The sequence below is a fragment of the Schistocerca cancellata genome, chromosome 8 (assembly GCF_023864275.1).
Source record: "Schistocerca cancellata isolate TAMUIC-IGC-003103 chromosome 8, iqSchCanc2.1, whole genome shotgun sequence".
Classification (NCBI taxonomy): Eukaryota; Metazoa; Arthropoda; class Insecta; order Orthoptera; family Acrididae; genus Schistocerca; species Schistocerca cancellata.
In genome coordinates this window covers 305,422,876-305,448,811 of record NC_064633.1, presented here as the reverse complement: position 1 = coordinate 305,448,811, position 25,936 = coordinate 305,422,876, and positions in this window count along the sequence as shown.

The window sequence follows — 25,936 nt, the reverse complement described above, 5'->3', positions numbered from 1 at the left end:
GCATTTATGCACCGCCGCCGTCAGTGTCAGCCAGTTTGCCGTGGCATACGGAGCTCCATCGCAGTCTTTAACACTGGTAGCATGCCGCGACAGCGTGGACGTGAACCGTATGTGCAGTTGACGGACTTTGAGCGAGGGCGTATAGTGGGCATGCGGGAGGCCGGGTGGACGTACCGCCGAATTGCTCAACACGTGGGGCGTGAGGTCTCCACAGTACATCGATGTTGTCGCCAGTGGTCGGCGGAAGGTGCACGTGCCCGTCGACCTGGGACCGGACCGCAGCGACGCACGGATGCACGCCAAGACCGTAGGATCCTACGCAGTGCCGTAGGGGACCGCACCGCCACTTCCCAGCAAATTAGGGACACTGTTGCTCCTGGGGTATCGGCGAGGACCATTCGCAACCGTCTCCATGAAGCTGGGCTACGGTCCCGCACACCGTTAGGCCGTCTTCCGCTCACGCCCCAACATTGTGCAGCCCGCCTCCAGTGGTGTCGCGACAGGCGTGAATGGAGGGACGAATGGAGACGTGTCGTCTTCAGCGATGAGAGTCGCTTCTGCCTTGGTGCCAATGATGGTCGTATGCGTGTTTGGCGCCGTGCAGGTGAGCGCCACAATCAGGACTGCATACGACCGAGGCACACAGGGCCAACACCCGGCATCATGGTGTGGGGAGCGATCTCCTACACTGGCCGTACACCACTGGTGATCGTCGAGGGGACACTGAATAGTGCACGGTACATCCAAACCGTCAACGAACCCATCGTTCTACCATTCCTAGACCGGCAAGGGAACTTGCTGTTCCAACAGGACAATGCACGTCCACATGTATCCCGTGCCACCCAACGTGCTCTAGAAGGTGTAAGTCAACTACCCTGGCCAGCAAGATCTCCGAATCTGTCCCCCATGGAGCATGTTTGGGACTGGATGAAGCGTAGTCTCACGCGGTCTGCACGTCCAGCACGAACGCTGGTCCAACTGAGGCGCCAGGTGGAAATGGCATGACAAGCCGTTCCACAGGACTACATCCAGCATCTCTACGATCGTCTCCATGGGAGAATAGCAGCCTGCATTGCTGCGAAAGGTGGATATACACTGTACTAGTGCCGACATTGTGCATGCTCTGTTGCCTGTGTCTATGTGCCTGTGGTTCTGTCAGTGTGATCATGTGATGTATCTGACCCCAGGAATGTGTCAATAAAGTTTCCCCTTCCTGGGACAATGAATTCACGGTGTTCTTATTTCAATTTCCAGGAGTGTAATAAATTTCCTTAACACGGGAAATCTGTCCACGAATCAGCACGATTTTAGAAAGCATCGGTCGTCGAAATTCCTCTTGTTCTTCTCTTACATGATATCCTGCGAACTATGGATGAAGGGCCAACGGCCTTGCCACAATGGCAACACCAGTGCACGTCACATCATTGAAGTTAAGCGCTGTTGGTCTGGGCTAGCACTTGGATGGGTCACCATCCGGTCTGTCAAGCGCTGTTGGCTAGAGGGGTGCACTCAGCCATTTTGAGGCAAACTGAGGAGCTACTTGATTCAGAACTAGTAGCTCCAGTCTTGTAAACTGACATACGGACATGAGAATGGTGTGCTGTCCACATGCCCTGCGTATCCGCATCCAGTGACGCCTGTGATCTGAGAATGACACGGCGCCGGTCGGTACCGTTGGGCCTTCCTAGGCCTGTTCGGACGGAGTTATGGATGAAGGGCAGCATAGAGATCCCCTATTTCTAAAATTCTGGGAAAAATTTGATAGGGCACTCCACTGCAGGTGGAGCACGTGTAATAGGTTTCCAGATATGATAGTGGCTAGAAGCCTACCTAGTACAACCCAGTACGTTGCCATCATGGCGAGTGTTCTTCAAGAAGAAGGATATCACCAGTAGTGCCCGGGGTACGTGTGGTAGGACTGCTTCAATTTCCTACATAAATAAATGATCTGGCAAACAGAGTGAACTGCAATCTGCAGCTCTTTGCAATGAAGCTGTGGTGCATGGGAAGGCGTCATCATTGAGTGGCTGTAGGGGGATACAAGATGACTTAGACAAAATTTTTTTTGGTATGATGAATGGCAGCTAGTTGTAAATGTAGAAAAATGTAAGTTGTTGTACATGTACAGGAAAAACAAACACGTGAGGTTCGTTTGAATACAGCATTAGCTGTGTTCTATTTGACACAGTTGCTTCAATTACATATTAGTTTAATGTTGCAAAGCGATATGACATGGAACGAGCTTGTAAGAATTGCAGTAGGGAAGGCGAATGGTCTACTTCGATTTAGTGGAAGGATTTTAGGAGAGTGCGGTTCACATGTAAAGGAGACTACATTTAGGACACTAGTGCGACCCATTCTGGAGTACTGCTCGAGTATTTGGGATAGTCCCCAGGTTGGACTGAAGTAACATACGCCAGCTACTAGATTTGGCACTAGCCACTTAGAACAACATGCAAGTATTATGGGAGATGCTTTGGGATCTCAAATGGGAATCCCTGGAGGGAAGACAATGTTCGAGGAACACTACAGAGAAAATGTACAGAACTGGCACTTGAAGTTGACTGCAGAGTGGTTCTGCTGCTGCCAACGTACATTTCACGTAAGGATCACGAAGACAGGAGAAATTTGGATTCATACAGAGGCAAATAGATAGTTGTTTTTTCTCTGGCTCTATTTCTGAGTGGAACAGGAAGGGAAATGAGTATTAGTGCTACAACACGTTCTCCGCAATGCACTGTACTGTGGCTTGCCAAGTATGTGTGTAAATGTTAATGTAGAGAACGTGGCATAAAAACAGTGCTTTTAAATGTTCCTAACTAGCAGCGACTGAACATGTGTCAATGACAGTCTGAGACTGAAAAATATAGTGCTTGCAGTTAAAGCATTGAGAGAGGACAAGTTACTCTCTCACCTATTTTCCACATTCGAAAAATTATTAAAGATTTTATTACAACCTGACATACATTGAGCAAGAGTATAGAAAGTTATTGGCTTGAGCAGACATTGATGGAGCATGGCAGGGCGCTAAAAGCGTGAGGTATTTTTACGGTTCTTAGCACATAGAAACTGCACATCTGGTGTTGAAAGCAATTGGCAGCGAGCCCATCCCTCAGTAAATCTTGCCAGACAGGCCCAATGCCATACAGAGCAGACAGGGCAGCCCCTTGTCGAGACAGGTCTCCAGCAGAAGAATGCTGAGCTACCTGCCACAGCACCAGCAAAGGCCTGGGCTGGGGGCCACAGTTTGAAGGAACGTGTGTACACAATGAACTCATAAACTGGGCATTGTGAGTAGTGCCACGCATAGTAAAAGTTCACAAGTTTTTGTGTTCGCTAATACTGCAAATATGTCTGTGAACCACTTCCATAAGACACCTCAGTTGTGTAAGAAACGCCAGCGTCTGGAAATCGATTAGAGATAGAATCTTTATTACACCTCATAGCTAGGACTAACAAGCTAGCTGGCCACGGTGGCCATGCGGTTCTAGGCGCTCCAGTCTGGAGCCGCGCTGCTGCTACGGTCGCAGGTTCGAATCCTGCCTCGGGCATGGGTGTTTGTGATATCCTTAGGTTAGTTAGATTTAAGTAGTTCTAAGTTCTAGGGGACTAACGACCACAGCAGTTGAGTCCCATAGTGCTCAGAGCCATTTCGAACTAACAAGCTCCAAGGCATACGCAATTTGAATAAAGATCTTTAAGATCGTATCTGTTCTCTTGCTGCCGTGGGAAGTGACACGATTCCAGAGAAAATCATCTTCCCCCTCCCGAAAAACGTAAAACAGTCAGTTATTGGAGGTTCCTTTTTTTTTCAGAAATACTGGTTTCTTAACTACCGTCCTCGTTCGACATGCGTTTATGCTGTCGGGTGGGAGGGGAGAGTTAGCGCCTCTAGAGTCCTGTGATTGGCTCAAGAGGGCGCGAAGGCCTTGTCATTCATGCACTTTGTGGGAAAACGGTTTTTTTCTTCTGAAGAGGTGCGAAGCACTCAGGTGCTGGACTTTGGTCTGGTAAGAGCACCATTGGTCAAAGCTCTGGCATGTGTGGTTGGTATTTGGGACCTGCCCTATAACTGAATTCACTTGTGAGTAGTTAGACTAGGGAGCCTGTGGTGAAGTTCTTACTGTACCGAGAGTGTGACTTCAAACATGTTGGGCTACTCGTTTGCCGAGGGCACAAGTATTAGTTTTTGGTTTACCAGTCTTGACATTTGGTATCCTTGTGCGTTCTGTCATATAAGGGAGCCAAATTGATCCTTGGTACGACCAGCGAATGGGTGTGTCACACACTGAAATCTACTGTGATTTTAGGGCTCTGGTAGAGAGTATATTACGACCCATCTGCCTGATGGCTGTGAGATTTTTGTGTTTCTTTGGTGGACGCGATCAATTCACAGGTGCCGCCTCACGTCTCGCCTCCGCCGCACACATCTCGCCAGCTGCAAGTTACATTGCCACACGGAGCAAACAGGGTAACGTACTGCCACTCTGGCATTGTGAGGAAGGACAGATCTCAATCGCCACTTCCTCTCATCTGAATCTGTGTAGTGAAGGTACAGTATATTTGATCAATCAAAGTCTGCTCAGCATCAGATCAATTCTGATCGCGTTACCCACATTTTTGGGGTCAGAGTACTTGACTCGCTTCTGCCACCCAGGATCCTTCTTCACTGTGGTCTTAAACCACAGTTAGTTGTTTGCAGTATTCAATCAATACCTTGTTTACCATAATTCATGTCTGGTTTAATCAAATAAATTTTGTTAGTAAATTTTGCTTCGTTCTCAATCTTTTATATAGGTCCCACAGGATTAACTTTCATTGAGTCCAGTTCGATCAGTTTCCGGGGGAACTTTACGCAGGGAACAGAAAGACGTATCTGGAGTCGGGCCAAAAGGCTATTAAGACATCAGTACATAAATCTACAAATCTTCGTTGGGCCGAAGAACACAGAAACTGGACAGTAACTGACTGAAAGCTCTTGATGTGGTCGGACGAGTCACCATTTTGCCTCTTATCAAACGATGCTAGACGTCGAGTGTGTAGGCAACGAAATGAGATGTGTGGAGCATGGCAGAGGTGGTTCTGTGTTGTTTTTTGTTGTTTTATTCGTGTCTGACATGGTTCGACTCATTCAGGTTACCACGAACATGATCCAGGCTGCTTATTTTCAACTTCTCGATGACCAACTACAACCTTTATACCTTCATGATGAGTATACAGTGAACCTGCTCATATAGTCTAAAGAAGTTCGATAAAAATAAATTTGCCAAAACTTGAGTACAGCAGATTCTGTTCTGGACGGGGTGAATGCTAAGGATAAGAAAAAGATGAAGAGTTTTACTGAGCATTCCAAGATGATAACATCCGTTTTCAGAGGGCTGGACGTATGGTATGACAAACACTCAGGGAAGCCACTGCATCATGACAGGTTCACCAAATTAACCGATTTTAGTCAACAGCAAATGTTTGTGACTACAGGGAAAAGCAAATGAAACGTAGCAATCGGTATAGCAGCGATCGGCCAGCTCTTTTGGGTATATTACCAATGAGTACGTTCATCTGGATATAGCTTACCAAAAGAAATATGTAGACACTCTTCAGAGCTAGAGACCGTGAGAAGGAATAAGTGTGATTTTTCCTGTGGGTAACCAACGTTTTCCCCGATTTGCTTATGCGGGTTGCCTAAAACACTAACTTCCACGATCTTAGAGTTAGATAGCTTTGGTGAAAATTTGAAGCAACATTCCTCTTTACATATGTCTAGGAATAGATTGCATTGAGATGTGGGCCATTTTACTCCTCTCTACAAAGGTCAGTTCTCTGAGTACGACATACTCGCTGGCTTCGCAAACTCTGATAGACCCTTCGAAGACTGATGCTACGACAATCAGTAAGTGGACTACATGAAATATTAAGTGCCCGGAATATCGACAATGCTATAAATCTACTTTTTTGGACTCACAATTCATCAGCAGCAGCTTGTTGCGCCGGTTGAGTTTTCTTATACTCAAAACACACTTAAATGCATAATATAATGTTTGGGAAAAGTTACAGAAGTCACTGAATTGTGTAAACGATTATTTATTCAGAATAACTCAATATATCTTCGTTAAAAGGCACGTTAGTGAGTACACTTTTCTATTTTAAGTAAGCTTTCCTGAATGTGATCATCACATTGAGTTGTTTGCTGTCAACCACAAGTAGAAAGATTACTTAAATGAGACCTCACACCACCATGGTTGATACAGGAAGTTCGTCGTTTTATGCTGCTACCTAGTGGATTTACCTCATTGCATCAGGAAACTGAAATGTAAGAAATTCATCCATAGTTGAATTGCATCCACTTGTCCACGCAATGCAGGGCATTTGATCCTAGCCATTCGTCCATCAGGCAACTATGGTATTCACAGTCTGTACGGACAATGAGGGCAAAAGTGGTTTGTCATCCATTTGTAGTGAGGTTTGTAATGTTTATTGTATTCGAGCATTGTGTGTCTAGTTACTAATGTAAAACATCAACAAGGGTCCCAAAACACTTCTCTGGCGCACACCTGAAGCTGCTTTTACTTCTCTCTCTCCAAGATAACATCCTGCATTCTACTCACAAGGAAGTCTTCCACCCATTCACGAATTTTGTTTCATACGCCTTATCGATGGGAAGGAGAGGTAGAGTTTGAATCTGGACAATACAAGGTAAATTTACGAAGGATGCAAAAGGAAAGATAATGAAGTTTATATACAATAAACATCCAGACAAGAACATAGTGAGGTTTATTCCACTTAGAGATAGAGTGTTAATAGCAAACCTGAACAGTAACACTGAAGATACATTTATTATTCAAGTTTATATCCCAACATCAAATGCAAATCAAGAGGAAGTGGCCAAAATGTGCGAGAAGATTGAGTAAGTCTACGGAGAAAATGGGAAAGAACAAGTAAGATTTGTAATAATAATGGGATATTCGAATAGTAAACGCAATACAATGGTAAAGAGAAGAAGACAAAACGTAGTTGGAGATTATGGAGAGGGAAAACGAATGAAAGAAGAGAAAAACTGCTAGCCTCCAGCGAATGATTAGATATCTGGATGGTTAATACTTGGTTTCAGCAGCATGATCGAAGAAACCACCAGGTAATGCTTCTAGATATCACACTTTACAAGAATCAATCACATTGGTAAACAGCATCAAGATGGCAAAACCCTTTCCATCTGCAAGTACTGACAGATATCATAATTTACTCGCAGCTGATATTAGGGCAAGAGAAAATCATATTGATAAAAGGCAGCACATGTGGAAACAGGATGTTGAGAAATTGACGAATGAGACCTTTAAGAAAGAGTACAATCACTAAGTCGCAAATAAATTGGAACATCTAAGGAGAAACATAGAAAAATGGGATACCATAAGAAATGCAACGTTATAAGTATTACAGACATAAATTGGAGAAATGAAAATTAAGAAAAATGAAAGGCAAGAAATATGATGAATAAAATGAATGAGTGCATAAAGTGGAAAAAGGAAGATTCAAAATTAGGCAGTACAGAAAACTGAAAAGTCAACTAAGAAAGTTATCTGCTGACGTGAGAAAGTATTGGATGAGATAAGTAAGGAAAAGAAACTGGAAAAAAAGATAAAGTGGAAGAAAGGCGCAAAACAGTTAAATGGTCAAAAAGAAGAGGATTAAGAAAAAAACGAACAAAGAGTGTTAACTAAACATCAGAAGAAGACAGCATCGGTAGAAGAGGAGAAGGAAGTGTGGATGCATTATGTAGAAGAGTTGTATGGTGCACAGGCGTAGCACCGGACAGGTTTTGAAAGATAAAGGTGAACAAAATGAAGAAATCTGAGGCCCTAAGATGTTGAAATGAAAATTAAAGAAAGCAATTCAGGAACTCTGGCAAAAGAAAGTATTCGGCTGTGACAGAACAGCATCTAAGGCAACAAGAGTCTGGGGTCAAATTCAATAGCATGAATGACTGAGGTAGTGAACAAAATTTAAAACACTGTGATTTGGCTTCAAGACCTAGTTAAGATTATTCTAGTACCTATACCTGAAAAGTGCAACGAAAAATAATGCAAAGACTACACAACAACTAGTTCTATCGGTCATGCTACAACGAGAGTAATTCAAAGGAGAACTGGAAGGAAAATTTAAGGAAAATACTGGATAAGACCAGCTCAGGTTCAGAAAGGGTATAAAAGAACAACATGCCTTAGTTTGTCAGAGGATGATTGGAGAAAGAATGACAGAAATGCACAAGGAGATGGGTATCTTCGTTTTATAGAATGGGAGAAGGCTCTCTGATATGGTCAACATTACTATGCGGGTGACAGTTTTAAGAGACATTTGTACAGAGTGGAGCGTTAGAAGGTTAACACAGGAGAAATACACAAAGTTGAAAATGATAGAACAGGAAATGTGGAGCTGGAAGAGATGAACATTAGAAGGGGTGTAAAGCAAGAAAAATCACTATTACCAAAGGTATTCAACATGTATGATATAAAGGTGTATAGAATGAAGATATATGTAGGAAAGAAAAGTGTTGAGATTAAGCAAGAAAGAACCTACAGTTAACATATTTCAAGAAAGAAAAAAGACAGAATAAGTAAAATCCTGTCTGTACCTGGGAATTTTAATGAAATGGAACGGTATTGATAATAAGCAGAAAAGAAGCTCCAGTTAACATATTTCCAGAAAGGAAAAAGACAGGATAAGTAAAATCCTGTCTGACCTGGGAAGTTTAATGAAATCAAACGGAAACTATACAGAAGAAATAAGGAGGAGGATATCAATGGGAAAGAGATCACTGGAAAAATGAAGCACTTACTAACGACAAGAAGAAATCCAGTACAGCAGAGGAAAAGATTAGCTGGATGTTATGTATCTAGTCTGGTGGTATACAGCAGTGAATCATGGACAATTTAAAAGGAAGAGGAAAGATATTTAGTAAGTTTTGAAATGTCACTGCGGAAAAGAATGCTGAAGGTGAAGTAGACTGACAGACTTAGGAACGAAGACGTAAAAAAGAAAATACCGGCAGAAGGATTACTCAGAGTGATCAGAAAATGAAAAACTCTTGACTGGGAGGTATACTGAGTAGAAATTATCTGCATTAAATATTTATAGAGGGGAAGGACTGAGAGGAAGAGGTAGGAATAGAACTGGAATGATGGATGACTTTAGGAGAAGGTGAAGGATGGTACTTAGAGCAGGACACAATGATAAAGTTGAAACCTGATGTAAGACAGATACATTAAAGAGGAAAAAGATCCTGTATCATTGTACATTTGTTAATAAGAGGCATTAGAGTTATTCTTTAATGTAGGATAAGGGTATACTAACGACCCTGAAACAGACATGCACTGAGACATTGTCGTAGAAGCTGCGCACGTAGTTCTGGTGGCAGCACGGAAATCATGCGGGCGCGCTTGCAATCCGAAGGCAGCGGGTGGCGGAAGTGGGTGCCAGGCGGGACTGTATTATTCACAAGAGCTCGCGACGTCACGTCTGCCACCAGGGAGGCAAAGCCCGCGGGGACCGGCAGTAAAGTGCTGGCTTCACACCGCCCCTACCTGAAGACGACGGCGGTATCCGAACCCTGGCTCTGAGGGAAGGTGTGGCATGAATACTGAGCAGACCGACTGCCTCTGGCTCCTCCGCTACATCCGTAATAATCAAGAACCACCAGCTGTTTCTCCTACTATACATCCAGTTCCACGGTAAGTATAACCGACTGAAACACTTGAGTACGTGAGCTCCATAGCCTTCTTTCATAGGGTTCTGCTTATGTCTTCCAAATAACTTGTTTCACAGAAAAAAGGTAGGATGTCAAGTGGCACAGAATTGTCTTGTGCTTTCTAACCATTGACCATAATATGCATGAAGAAGATAACATCTTGAGTGCACAGCACAGTAAATAGACTCAGCATTATGTCGCTGTGTCGTATCCTTTGTCCTGCAATTGGCACCCAGTGAAATTCGCACCCAGAAAAGGTCGAGGAAACGTCCTTTAATCTCTCCATCCGATCTCTCTCTGGCAGTTAGAATCGCCGCTCAGCAGTTAGGAAAGCCGAAGGCCTTATTTTACGGCAATGTGTAGCCGCAATGAAGTTGCTAGCAACATCGGTGCAACGCGTCAATGCCCACACCATATCAGTCTCAGTTCACGTATGTGCGTGTTTGCCTATCACCCTCAGCCTCGAGTCTTCTTTCTCAACCTACAGTACTGGTGTGTCAAGTCACGCAAAACAGCGTTAATTCGGTTGTGGAGATTAGGTTCCTCTAATGAATTTCATGATCCACTGCTCCAAGAATAGAGAAGCAGCTACAGATATGTAAAATTGGGCAAACGAGGAAACCAACGAAAAATCCATGAACGTGGTCAATACATTTTCTACTACAGCGAATTCTGAAATAGGACGTTCTCACTGCTATCGTTTAGAAAATCTGCAGTACTGAATAGAAATTTAATTCTACATCGGTTATTAAGACGCCTGAACGTTTTTGAAGATCACGCTTATCAAATGGGCATCAATTTGCTGACTGCTATTATTTTTATAGCGATGGTTGTATACATTACTTTGCACGCTCTATGACTCTGGTCAACTCTAGTTTACTACTATAATAAATTCTTTGAGCCCTTCTACCAAAGCACGCAATAGCCTTGTGCCAAGAAGCATATAGAGGAGAAATGAACTTTAAAGTTATAAAATTTGTTAGTGCGTCGCTTCTGGAAGCTCAAAAATGTAGAAGAAGAGACTTTTTAAACATTTACAATAAAGTTGCTAATTAATTATTTAGTGTTGGTTGTCTAGTTTAGGACTTCGACAATTTTCGCAAGCCACTTATTACTCAGAACAAACTGTGTTACGAGTGGATGCGTTGATTGCAAATAATAAAGGTACCATAGATAATATGGTTCATATGGTAACTATTTAAGTATTTTGTATTTAGGATGTGTTTGGTATGGAAATTTCTATTTATGTAACCGTACTTCAAAATATATATATATATATATGATCAAAAGTATCCGAATACCCCCAAAAACTAACGTTTTTCATATTAGGTGCATTGTACTGCCACATACTGCCAAGTATTCCATTTCAGTGTTCTCAGTAGTCTTTAGACATTGTGAGAGAAGAGAAAGGGACGCTCTGCGGAATTCACGGACTTCGAACGTGCTCAGGTGATATGGTGTCACTTGCGTCATGCGTCTGTACGCGAGATTTGCACGCCACTAAACATCCCGAGGTCCATTGTTTCCGATGTGATAGTGAAGTTAAAACGTGAAGGTATACGTACAGCACAAAAGCGTACCGGCCGACCTCGTCTGTTGACTGACAGGGACCACCGACAGTTGAAGAGGGTCTTAATGAGTAATAGGCAGACATCCCTCCAGACCATCACACAGGAATTCCAAACTGCATCGGGATCCACTGCACGTACTGTGACAGTTAGGCTGGAGGTGCGAAAACTGGGATTTCATGGTCGAGCGGCTGTTCATAAGCCATACATCACTCCGGTAAATGCGAAACGACGCCTCGTTTGGTGTAAGTAGCGTAAACATTGGGCGATTGAAGGGTGAAAAAACGTTGTGTGGAGAGGCGAATCATGGTGCACAATGCGGTGATCCGATGGCAGGATGTGTGTATGGCGAATGCTGGTGAGCGTCATCTGCCAGCGTGTTACTGCCTAGAGTAAAATTTGGAGCTGGTGGTGTTACGGTGTGGTCGTGATTTTCATGAAGGGGGCTTTCACCCCTTGTTGTTTTACGTGGCACTATCACAGGACAGGCCTACATTGATGTTTTAAGCACCTTCTTTCTTCCCACTGTTGAAAAACAATTCGGTGATGGCGATTTCATCTTTCAAGATGATCGAGCAACTGTTCATAATGCACTGCCTGTGGCGGAGTGGTTACACGAAAATAACATCCCTATAATGGGCTGGCCTGCATAGAGTCCTGACCTGAATCCTATAGAGCACCTTTTGGATATTTTGGAACGCCGACTTTCTTCCATTATCAACTACAATGCCAGAACTGCCTCTCTAGTACGTTCACCTTTCCTGAAGTCAAACTGCTCGTCATCCGATCCTCAACTTTGCTTTCTGTTCTTCTGTACAATATTCTTGTCAGTAATTGGGATGGAGAAGCTGCTAAGGTGACCATGCGATAATTCTCGCCCTTGTCGGCTCATGCAATCTAGTAAGTTGTGTGGATGATGTTTATCGGAAAATCTAATGTTATGTCGCACGTCTCATACATTCCACACACCAACGTGAATAGTCGCTTTGTTATCTTTTGCCCTATGATTTTAAGAACTCCGATGTAATTTTATCAATCCCTTCTGCCTTATGTGATTCATTGTCGTCCAAAGATTCTTTTAAATTCTGGGTCTAATACTGGATCCCCTATCTCTTCCGTGTCGACTAATGTTTCTTCTTATATCACATCACCATACAAGACTTCCCCTCCCGCAGCGGCCTTCAAACTTTCTCTTTCACCTATCTGCTCTCTCCTCTGCGTGTAATAGTGGATTGCGCTCTTAATGTTGTCAGCCTTGCTTTTAATTTTACGGAAGGTTGTTTGGACTTTTCTGTCCTTCCGACAAGCATTTCTTTTTTGATTTCTTCACATTATTCCTGTGGCCTCTTCTCCTTAGCTTCCCTGCACTTCCTGTTTGTTTCATTCCTAAGTGACCTGCATTTCTGTATTCCTGACTTTCCCTGAACATTTGCGTGCTTCGTTCTTTCGTCGAGCAATTGAAGCGCTTCACCAGTTATCCGAGGTTTCTTCGCAATTACCATCCTTGTACCTACGGTTATCTTCCCATCATCTGTGACTGCTCCTTTTAGAGGTGTCCATATCTCTTCATGCTTGTATCTTCATTCCTTAGTACATCCATATCCCACTTCTTTGCACATTCAACCTTCCTGACTAGTCTCTTAAACTTGAGCCTACTCTTCATCATTACCAAATAGCGATCTACGTCTATATCTGCTCATGGGTACGGCTTAAAATCCAATATTTGAGAGGGAGGGAAACGAAGGGGGAGGGCAAGAGGCTGAGATAAGATCAGGCAGAAAATCAGACTGCATACAGAACAGCCTTGCTCCATTACTCCCATTTTCCGGGATAATGCTACATCGTTCCAAGAGAGGAGTTCAAATTGAAGGTGAAAGGTTTTCTACAACATTTGCGAATAACATGGCCGTCCACAGTGAAAGTGGGGAAGAATTAAAGAATCTGTTGAATGAAGTGGGGAGTCTAATGAGTACAGACTATGGACTCCAAAGTACAAATGAGAGCAGCGATAATCGTATCATCAGAGCTGGGGCTAAGGATGTAGACGAGTTCTACCACCTAAGCAGCAAAATAGCTCATGATGGACTGAGCAAGGCTGGCCGGGGTGGCGGAGCGGTTCTAGGCGCTACAGTCTGGAACCGCGCGACCGCTACAGTCGCAGGTTCGAATCCTGCCTCGGGCATGGATGTGTGTGATGTCCTTAGGTTAGTTAGGTTTAAGTAGTTCTAAGTTCTAGGGGACTGATGATCTTAGAAGTTAAGTCCCATAGTGCTCAGAGGAATTTGAACCAGTTTTTTGACTGAGCAAGGAGGACATAAAAATAATATCATTTGTGAAAAAGGCTTTCGTTCTCAAGAGAAATCTACTGGTATCAAACATAGGCCTTCATTTGAAGAAAATGTTTTTAATAATGTTCGTTTGGAGCAAAGCATTGTATTGTAGTGAAACATAGGCTTTGGGAAAAGCGAAACAAAAGAGAATCGAAGCATTTGAGATGTGGTGCTACAAAACAATGATAAAAACTAGCTGTACTGATAAAGGAAGGAATGAGGAGATTCTCTGTAGAATCGGCGAACTTACTACAGAACCTGACTGCAACATGTCACTGGCGATCACTTGGTCGAGGAGGGCGGTAGAATGGCATCTCCGTTCACCGAACCCACTGAATTTCTGGCTGTGAGGAAATTAAAAGGCATCTGTGCATGACCAACCCGTCAACAGTGAGGAGATTTTACAGGAGCGTGTGACCAATGCATATGACACAGTCCGAATGGAGCTATATGAGTTTGAATGCCGGTGTATTTTACTCAGAAAAAGGGCTACAGAATGTTCCAAGTTGTGTGATAACCAGCATTGCCTACAGTGTCTACCTCCACTATAGAGACAGTTTTAAACGAGGGGACAGATTGACTGGTATCCCAACAAATATTGTTTTCTGGATATATTACGATATAAACTTTCCTTCTATAGATGTCATCAGTGACACTACTTAGGTATCAGCTTTTTCGTCTTCTGTCTTGCCTTTCCCCGTTCCTCAGTGTGGTCAGCGTTGTTACACGGGTTTTGGTATTGTCAGTGGCACTGCGTAGATGGGTGCCTTTCCTGACGTTAGCTCTCCTCCCGTGTACACCCCTATGTCTGTGTCTCCAGTAAAACTCTTGTTCAAGCGAAAAAACGTTTTCTAAAGGTTTCCCAACGTGTTTCTGAGGCAGGATGTAGGTACCATCTCCGTGTTTATCTAACAGGATATAGGAAACCGGCTCGACATCACACCCTGGCTAGTCAGCTCACCAGGCCTCGTCGTTCAATCACGAGACGGATTCGATCCGGCAGACTGCAGTCTTCGCAAGTTCAGCGTCAGCTACAATCTTAGGAAAAAGTTACACCTTTTTTTACCAGCCTGTATTCTGTAACATGTAACATAGCAGTAAAGCTTCGGATCATCCCTCTGGAATTGAACTGAATCCAAAGGACAGCAAGTATTGCTTTTAGCCATTAACAGAAATTAAATACTACATTAATAAAGATTCGTTGTGTCGAAAAAGCACCCCATCTCGTTCTTCCGCCAGTTGTAAATAATGAAGAAAACGGCAATGGTCTCAAGTTGAAATTTCGCTGTTAGGTTTCTTCGGGAAATAAGAAATAATATTCAACTATCTCGATGAAAGCAAATAAATGCTTCTTCCACATGTATTGGAATTTATTTTACGTTCCTACTTCAATTTCTATTTATTATTTTTTTTACGCTACATATAGTGACGTGATCGAACTTCATTTTGTAACTGAACTGTTTGCTTTACATGGAAACGAGGTAACTTACATAAATCGATGAGCGACAGAAATGAATCAGTTTTCAAATTGTAGCACACCACTGTTCAGATATTATTTGCTTAGTTCATAAGTTTATAACGTTTCCGTCCGCAGCTCGTGGTCGTGCGGTAGCGTTCTCGCTTCCCACGCCCGGGTTCCCGGGTTCGATTCCCGGCGGGGTCAGGGATTTTCTCTGCCTCGTGATGACTGGGTATTGTGTGATGTCCTTAGGTTAGTTAGGTTTAAGTAGTTCTAAGTTCTAGAGGACTGATGACCATAGATGTTAAGTCCCATAGTGCTCAGAGCCATTTGAACCATTTTTATAACGTTTTCCGTAAATTTAATAAACACAACAGATACACACAAAAGAGATTTTAGTCATCAATAATATATTCTCCATAAATATTTACAACAATCTGCCAATACTGAGGTAGCTTTTCGGTTCCGCGACTGTAAACATCACTTAATTTTGAGGCGAAGAACACGTCTAGCCACGTTCGGGCACATTTTCATCCATAACTGAAGTTCCTTGAAGGTTATTCGACAGAGAGTAGAAAAGGTGAAGGCACAACATGAAGTGAGTAAGGTGGACGTGAAATGACATCCGAACACATTTCCTGTAAAGCATTTTTTGTCAGAGTAGGGGGATATAGGGAAAGAGTTATCGCGGAGTAACATCATTTCAGGCGGTCTTCCTAGTCGTTGTACTTGGACTGATGTGCAAGACGTCTCAGTTGTTAACAATAAATGTCAGCAGATGGTTACACCTCAACAAAGCAATCCATAGTACACCATAACGTCCCTGGTCCACCAGATACATAATAACACCTTTTGCAGATGTACACAGGCCTCTGAATGGAGTGTTGCTGCGTTGTTTGGGCTTAACCAAACCTTTAATTTTCTTATATTGGCATAGAGACATCATTCCCCGTCACCATTAATGATAAAGGACAGGAATGGTCAGCACTGTCCATAAGTCAGTTAATGATGAACAGAGGTACACAAGTAGCCACCGGCTGATTTTCGTGATCTTAGGTTAGTAGACACTGAAACCCGGTAGTCAAGGGAAGTCAGGAGTCGGTTATGATTGTTGACAGGGCCGTAATCAGTAAAATTTGGTTGTCTTTATAGTTACACACAATTTATTTCATACCAATAATTCCAGACACAATAATATATAAAAATACCACACGTTATTAATGAAGGAATAAACAACAGTGTAAATAATATTGTTTTCTGTGAGTTACAATTTAGCAAAGCACCATTAAATACAGACAGAGTAGATAATGTTTTAAAAGCAAGCCACTGTGATCTGGGCAGAAGGCCTTAGACGCCAGGAATGGCTATAAATTAAGAATTGTTTAAAATTCGCTGCAACTTACAGATTACACGTATTGAAATATTAAAGGCAAGTCGCCACAAACACAGCAGAAGGCATCAGACGCCAGGAATGGCAGTAAATAAGGTTTTCAAGGCTTACTGCGTAAATGCAAATACTAAATTTCAATTTTAAGGCAAATGAACACAGTCACTGCTGAAGGCCTTACACGCCAGGAACGGCACTATTAAAAACATTTAGAAAGTTGCTGTAAAACAGCAAATACAATAGGAAAGGTTAATTAAAAAAACAAGCAACTGAACACCAAACGGGTGAAATTAGATGATGGTAAATTTGTAACACAACCCTTAACATGCACTGAACACTACACTGCTAGATTTATTCCAGAAGGCGACCAGAACTATTAACTAGACATATATAACTTTTCATGTAGGCATTGGAAGGTATTGTAATAAATAATACAATAATAAAACACAAGGACCAGTACATAAGTTCCTTAAAGGTTACTGAGGCAGGTTATACCCGCAGAAGGCGTGGGGTGAAGGAGCGTTACACTGAACTACTGGCCATCAGACTACCTTTTAGAACACACATGTCTTACAAGAACCAAGGGCCCACAGAGGGAGCTCCAGGAATCGACCTCTTAGAAGGTCCGGCAACAAACACTTTCGCGAGCGATGAGATATTCAACCAAGAGTTGCTTTCTCTTCAAAAGATGGTAACTCAGACTAGTACCAGTCTAACGAATGACTAATGATGGTCTTTCTGAAGCTACCTGACGTCCGATAAACCAAATGCAACGATGCAACAATACTCCAAAGCCGGGACCGGTGGTCTGCACTACGTCCCCAGAATACTGTGTTTAGAGTGCCCAGAACGAGAAAGGAATCACTACCAACAGAGTAGAAGAATCACCAACTGGCTGTCAAGACTACACGCCTTACAGGACAGCAGCGGCAAGGCGAGGAAACGTACACTGCCGTTGCATACACTAACCCCCAGAGCAGGTAACTGGGGCGTTAGCAGCCACCAGGCAAGATAATGCCCGCTGGTTGAACTTAACAAATTGTAACAAGTTGCCGGCCAGTGTGGCCGTGCGGTTCTAGGCGCTTCAGTCTGGAACCGCGTGACCGCTACGGTCGCAGGTTCGAATCCTGCCTCGGGCATGGATGTGTGTGATGTCCTTAGGTTAGTTAGGTTTAAGTAGTTCTAAGTTCTAGGGGACTGATGACCTCAGATGTTAAGTCCCATAGTGCTCAGAGCCATTTTGTAACAAGTTGAACGCAGTAAATTGTAATAAGAAGTCGTGAAAAGCTAATCAGATCCACCTCCCCAAGCACTCCACTCGCTGCTCTTCACCTCGGCGACACTACGAGCAGCAACACGAACCCAAGTCACTGGAAAATCGCGAGATATCACAATGGTGGAGGTTGCTCTCCTTGGAGTGAAATGCACTCATCTTAAAGCTTGTACGGTTTTTCGTGATTTCCCTCAATCGCTGCAGGCAAATACCGGGATGGTTCCTTTGAACGGTCACGGCCGACTTCCTTCCTCTTCCTTCCGTAATCCGATGAGACCGATGACCTCACGGTCAGACCTCCTCCCCCAAACAACCCAATCCTTAAAGCTTGCTAGTTCCGGTTTACGACGAGGTCGTACACCCTTGTGACCACAGCCCTTCCATCCGGCAGTCCACGCGTGCCGCGTGCGGTCCCGGCGCGTTCTGGCCCTGCCTGTGACAATAGACTGATTTTCTTTGCAAGATGTGGCAACCCTGCAGGCTTGCGTAGGCACAATATCTTTGACCTTGGTCTACAAGCTGCTTCGCTGGCCGAAGTGGCCGAACGGTTCTACGCGCTGCAATCTGGAACCGCGACCGCTACGGTCGCAGGTTCGAATGCTGACTCGGGCATGGATGTGTGTGATGTCTTTAGGTTAGTTAGGTTAAAGTAGTTCTGAGTTCTAGGGGACTGATGACTTCAGAAGTTAAGTCCCATAGTGCTCAGAGCCATTTATAAGCTGCTTCTAGTCCCAGTGGCACGACGATGCAACTGCAGTCATGATTTGTGCTGTAGTAAGTTAAGACGTGTTTGTGTCTCTCGTCACGGAAATGGAACTGCATAAATTGCGCAACTTCATGCCATTTCTTTTTCCATTAAATTATGGGAAAACGTGATGATAAGTTACGGTAAGCTTCAGAAGGCTTTTGGAGAGGAGGTTATGTCAAGAGCTCAAGTTTTTCGTTGACGTAAAATGTTTAGTGAAGGCAGAACGAATGTTGAAGGTGAAGACTGCAGTAGATGACCATGCATGTTTGTGTCCTTCTTTGATTCCAAGGGAATTGTTCATAAACAGTGGGTGCTTCCTGGATAAACAGTTAACCAATATTACTACAAAGAAATTTTAGGAAGACTTCATAAAAGAGTTCTTTGTGTCTGTGTCAACCTTGATGATAATTGGATTCTGCATCACGATAATGCGCCATCCGACACTGCTCTGTCAGTGCAGCAATTTTTAATCTCAAAACAAATTTCAGTACTACCACAGCCACCTTATTCACCAGATATCGCTCCGTGAGACTTTTTTCTATTTCCAAGAGTCAAAACGGCGGTCAAGGGACACTAATTTAAACAACACAAGATTTCTAAAATGCTGTGACGAGGGTCTTGGAGGATATTACAGAAGATGAGTTCCATAAATGTTACCATCAATGGCAGAAGCACTGGAAAAAGTGTGTGCAATCAGAAGGGAACTACTTTGAAGGAGACAACATTAAACTTGACTAAACGGTAAGCAACATTATTTTTTCACATCAGTCTCATTACTTTATTGTCGCACCTCGTCTACATATATATATTTTACCGTCGTTTTAGCTTATTCCAGATAGTTAGCAGATTTCACTCACCTGATACTAGGGAGAAATCCAATCAGTATTTGGATCGCACTTCCTTGACTTTTGTGCAGTACACCGCTGCATCCGTTTTTGATAACCTGCCAGAAGAATTCAAAAATTTTAGCAGTAGTAAATGCGCTTTCAAACCGAAGCTCAAGCGTTTCCTCATGGAGCACTTCTTCTGTTCTGTCGAGAAGATGCTTGAAAATTTAAACTAATTCCTATGTTACATTGTTGACTGCGTTTACATACGCTTATGGCTTCTCTTTCTTTTGGGCTCATAAACATTTAATTTATCTCTTATTGCTTTTATGTTGTAATTTCATGTGCTGCCTTGTCCATTACCTTGGAGAGTTGCTCCTCAATTTGGTCCTGCGGAATTAGACATGTAAACTAAAAAGATAAAAGTTGCCTTCTACCAATCTACAGGTGAAATAGCTGCTCAGGAACTTGTACAAAGACACATGGTAAGAAGGGGTAGGACAGTAAAATATCATTGCAGTGTAGGACGAGTTGCCTCCTACCGATCTACAAGAATACAGCTATTGAGAAAGTTGGACACAGATACAGGGTAAGAAGGAACAAGGCAGCAAACTGTCACTGAAGTGTAGGAAGCCTAATACGCGCTACTGCAACTAATGGAAAATTCTTCACTGCTCTAATTAAACTGTGAAATTGACGTGAAAGAAAAACACCACTCTTAAACAACCGGTCATATTACAACAGACGCATCAGGAATAGATAAAAAAAATTATTGTAATAACACAATTACCAAATAAATCGACTCGAAAAGTTCTCCTCAGGAGAGAGTAGTGGCAGCTGCACGTATGCTCCCATCAGTTCGTGCACACAGGCTAACCAGCTTCGAACCAGTCTTACCCGCTGTTCCACCTTTCCCCTCCTCACTTCCTCTGCGCTTCCAGTACGTACGGATACTGATTTCCGGCATCTTCTAGCCTGTCGTTTCTGCATTGATATACCTACTGGTTTCGGTCTGCCGAAATCAGTCACAAAGGGTCAAAAGACTAAGGAACAGGACACTTCCTGCGATCTGTTAAATGTATTTCTCGTAAAGACTGGCCGTTGCGGGCTAACATTCCAAAGATGTTCGGGGTCACATATGGTTCCTCTTCGTCTAAATGTCTTGGTTCAAACTCGTCTAGTGTTTGAACCGCACGTGTCGCATTACACGACCTAAATTAAGACACTTGTGACCTTTTGGTGAAATTGTCTGGCTGACGGCCAGTTTGCGAAATAAGAAGTTAATATAACATATAATAACAGAAATAATAATATCGGGAAATAAATGAACGCCCCATAATTGATGAAGGCCACACAGTTGCGATTTCGTTAGAATAAAGTTTATTCAGAAAGCAAACTAATAGTGAAAGTGGTCGTATTTAGAGTTACTGTTACACTCGAGTGCATATCAATTTGACATAGTTTGCTCATTCACAATCTAATTGCAAATTAAATTTCTTACGTTGCCTCCCAGACCTGCCTGCGACTTCTCCACCTTATCAGTGAAATTTTTCTCCGCTTAACCTACCTTAGAGTAAAGTAGCACACCTTCATCAGAAATTTTGCCCGTTTCTTCCCTAATGGTTTTTAATTTTCCGTCTATCAGTTCTTCGATTCCATTAGCCATTTTCCCTACTTCTTCTTTTCACAACCGAAGCTACTTAGGATTGAACCGAATTAATTGTTAAATTTTCGTCAACCATATCGGTTTTAACAGGTTCCAATCCTCTTAACATTTTCATTAATTGCTACATCATGTCTTCCCCAAATTCATCCCCCTTGCCTGATTTCGGACTGTCTGCTCTACTAAATTCACCGCCGATCACGCTCTCTCGCTCCGACTTCGGGCTAAGGGGCTCGCTAGTATTTTCGGACCCACACATAGTGGGTGACAGCATAGTATTAGCGACGTCTATTATTGGCGAGTGAACTAAAAAACCATACATAATATCACTATCAGCGCAGGTTCTTAACTCTGTTGTGCTGGATCCTCCTGCCATGGTACTGCTGCCGCCGATGTTGCAGTAGAAGCCGACGCTGAAGATCTCGTAGCTTCTGCTGTGGTACTGCAACCACCGCTGCACGATGAAACGCCGTTGAAGATACCGCTGCTGGCTGGCACCACGTGCTTTCGATGTCGCCTCTTCCTCCCCGTTACTTTTTTATCACTCCTAACCACTGCTAAACTCGGTGCATACAACTGTTGCAAAATTCGTAGCTCAGAGCCCCCAAGCAAAGTGCCTAAACTCCCATAGAGTCCTAGATCACAGAATGTCGTCAACTGTGAGAATTACAATTGCAATTTCACAACTATTAAAGAAACCTAATATTCAGTTGTGCACCGATCTCACATTTAAATTTTGCGAGAGATCCTGCCTATCAAAGTTCAGATAATAATTTTTTAAACGCTTTGCAGAATTCAAATCCAATTCTAAAACTTTCGAGAGTTCTTATCCGCAACTTACACTTTCCTATATCCAATCCTGTTCCAACACTTTGCAAGATTCTTATCCCCCAACTAACACTTTCCAAGATCCTATCCCAGATGAGCCCCCAATTGCGAGTTAACATCCCAAAGATGTTCGGCCTCAAATGCGGTTCCTCTTCGTCGAAATGTCTTGGCACAAACTGGCCTAGGGTTTGAACCGCACGTGTCGCATTACACGCCCTAAATTACACACTTTTGAACTTTTGGTTAAATTGCCTGGTTGATGGCAAGCTTGCGAATTACGAAGTGCATATAACATATAATAATAGTAATAATAATACCGAATATTAAATTAACGACCTATAAATGATGTAGGCCACACAGTTGTGATCTGGTTGGAATAATGTTTATTCAGAAAGCAAACTAAAACAGAAAGTGGTCATACACTACTGGCCATTAAAATTGCTACACCACAAAGATGACGTGCTACAGACGCGAAATTTAACCGCCAGCAAGAAGATGCTGTGATATGCAAGTGATTAGCTTTCCAAATCATTTAGACAAGGTTAGCGCCGGTGACGACACTACAACGTGCTGAAATGAGGACAGTTTCCAACAGATTTCTCATACACAAACAGCAGTTGACCAGCGTTGCCTGGGGAAACGTTGTCGTGATGCCTCGTGTAAGGTAAAGAAATGCATACCATCACGTTTCCGACTTTAATAAAGGTCGGATTGTAGCCTATCGCGGTTGCGGTTTATCGCATTGCAACATTGCTGCTCGCGTTGGTCGAGATCCACTGACTGTTCGCAGAATATGGTATCGGTGGGTTCAGGGGGGTTATACGGAACGCCGTGCTGGATCCCAACGGCCTCCTATCACTAGCAGTCGAGATGACAGGCATCTTATCCGCATGGCTGTCTTGTGACAGCGAGAGCGAGAGCACCAGCAGCAGCACAGTACTGTTTGTATAAAGCGTTTATTTTGCATTTTGTTTACGACCTTCCACTAAGGAAGGGATTCTATTTGTGTTTATCTGCTCTGCATAGTAACTAACAGTTCTTGATAAAACTTTACGTAGTTTTCGTGTTAGATTTCTTAGTGTTTTCTTGGCGTTTAGAACAGAAAGCGCCCTAAAACCGTCTGTTTGTTTCGCGGCCGTTAGCCACTAGTCACTTGAATCAGCAGTTGTCTTGTGACAGCCAGAGCGAGAGCACCAGCAGCAGCGAGTACTGTTTGTATAAAGCGTTTTTGTACTTATTTGCTGCGCTTAGCTTTTAAATAGTTTTTCTGGGAAAACCTAGCGTAGTTTTCGCGTCTCGTATTTCAGGGAGTGTTTCTTGATTATCAGAGTAGCTCATCAGAAGATTATCTTGGGAATTTGTCACCGTATAGGGTAGGGTAAACATAGTCATGTGTAGGGACTGTGGTTGTTGTGAGCGGACGCAAGGAGAATTGGCCACTCTTCGGGAGCAGGTGGAGGCTTTGTCTGTTAGGCTCATCGAGCTCGAGGCGCAGGCGTCGGCTCGTAGTGGCGTTGGGGCAACTGTGGTGAGACCTATGCCTACTTCGGTGGCCTTGGAATCACATGGAACCCCTGATGTCGCTGCGTCTTCCGGCAGTGAGCATCTTACCGGTCAGCCATCACTCCAGGGTGAATGGCGGACAGTGGTGGGCTCTCGCGTGCCTGGCCGAAAGGCGAAGGTGGGATCTGGCCGCGTGGCAGCTGCCTTACCCCTTTCCAACAGGTACGGGGTGCTTCCTAGTGGTGATGACATCGTTTCCGAGCCACCACAGGATGCCTCGCCTGTTGGGCCAGTGGCCGATTCTCCGGCAAGGTCCCGACAGTCACAGAGGGCGGGCCTATTAGTTATAGGGAGCTCCAACGTTAGGCGGGTTATGGAGCCCCTCAGGAAAATAGCGGGTAGGTCGGGGAAGAATGCCAGTGTGCACTCGGTGTGCTTGCCGGGGGGTCTCGTCCGTAATGTGGAGGAGGCCCTTCCGGCAGCTATTGAACGCACTGGGTGTGACCGGCTGCAGATAGTAGCACATGTCGGAACGAATGACGCCTGCCGCTTGGGTTCTGAGGCCATCCTTGGTTCCTTCCGGCGGCTGGCTGATTTGGTGAAGACAACCAGCATCGCACGCGGAGTGCAAGCTGAGCTTAATATCTGCAGCATAGTGCCCAGAGTCGATCGCGGTCCTCTGGTTTGGAGCCGTGTGGAGGGTCTAAACCAGAGGCTCAGACGACTCTGCGACTATAATGGTTGCAAATTCATCGACCTCCGTTATTGGGTGGAGAACTGTAGGGCCCCCCTAGACAGGTCAGGCGTGCACTACACACCGGAAGCAGCTACTAGGGTAGCAGAGTACGTGTGGCGTGCACACGGGGTTTTTTTAGGTTAGAGGGACCCCCCCTTGGGCGAAACGATAAAATACCTGACGGCTTACCAGAGAGGACATTATCATCGTTGATAAAGAACGTCCGTCCTCAGAGACCAAAAACAGGAAAAGTTAACGTAATGTTGGTAAACTGCAGGAGTATCCAGGGCAAGGTTCCTGAATTAGTATCTCTTATTGAAGGAAATAGTGCGCATATAGTATTAGGAACGGAAAGTTGGTTAAAACCGGAAGTGAACAGTAACGAAATCCTAGACACAGAATGGAATATATACCGCAAGGATAGGATAAACGCCAATGGTGGAGGAGTATTTATAGCAGTAAAGAATTCAATAATATCCAGTGAAGTTATTAGCGAATGCGAATGTGAAATAATCTGGGTTAAGCTAAGTATCAAAGGTGGGTCAGATATGATAGTCGGATGCTTCTATAGACCACCTGCATCAGCAACCGTAGTAGTTAAGCGCCTCAGAGAGAACCTGCAGAACGTCGTGAAGAAGTTTCGTGATCATACTATTGTAATAGGGGGAGACTTCAATCTACCAGGTATAGAATGGGATAGTCACACAATCAGAACTGGAGCCAGGGACAGAGACTCTTGTGACATTATCCTGACTGCCTTATCCGAGAATTACTTCGAGCAGATAGTTAGAGAACCAACTCGTGAAGCTAACGTTTTAGACCTCATAGCAACAAATAGACCGGAACTTTTCGACTCCGTGAATGTAGAAGAGGGTATCAGTGATCATAAGTCAGTGGTTGCATCAATGACTACAAGTGTAATAAGAAATGCCAAGAAAGGAAGGAAAATATATTTGCTTAACAAGAGTGATAGGGCACAAATCGCAGAATATCTGAGTGACCACCATCAAACGTTCATTTCTGAGGAAGAGGATGTGGAACAAAAATGGAAAAAATTCAGAAACATCGTCCAGTACGCCTTAGGTAAGTTCGTACCGACTAAGGTCCAAAGCGAGGGGAAAGATCCACCGTGGTATAACAATCATGTACGAAAGGTACTACGGAAACAAAGAAAGCTTCATCATAGGTTTAAGAGTAGTCGAATCATAGCTGATAAGGAAAAGCTGAACGAAGCGAAAAAGAGCGTAAAGAGAGCAATGAGAGAAGCATTCAACGAATTCGAACATAAAACATTGGCAAACAATCTAAACAAGAACCCTAAAAAGTTTTGGTCATATGTAAAATCGGTAAGCGGATCTAAATCCCCTATTCAGTCACTCGTTGACCACGATGGCACCGAAACAGAGGACGACCGAAGAAAGGCAGAAATACTGAATTCAGTGTTCCGAAACTGTTTCACTGCGGAAAATCGTAACACGGTCCCTGACTTCAGCCGTCGCACGGACGCCAAAATGGAAAATATTGAAATAAACGATATCGGAATTGAAAAACAACTGCTATCACTTAGTAGCGGAAAAGCATCCGGACCAGACGAGATACCCTTAAGATTCTACAGTGATTATGCTAAAGAACTTGCCCCCTTTCTATCAGCAATTTATCGTAGATCGCTGGAAGAACGTAAAGTACCTAGCGACTGGAAGAAAGCGCAGGTCGTTCCCATTTTCAAGAAGGGTCATAAATCAGATGCGAATAATTATAGGCCTATTTCGCTTACGTCAATCTGTTGTAGAATAATGGAACATGTTTTGTGTTCTCGTATTATGACGTTCTTAGATAATACAAATCTCCTTCATCATAACCAACATGGATTCCGCA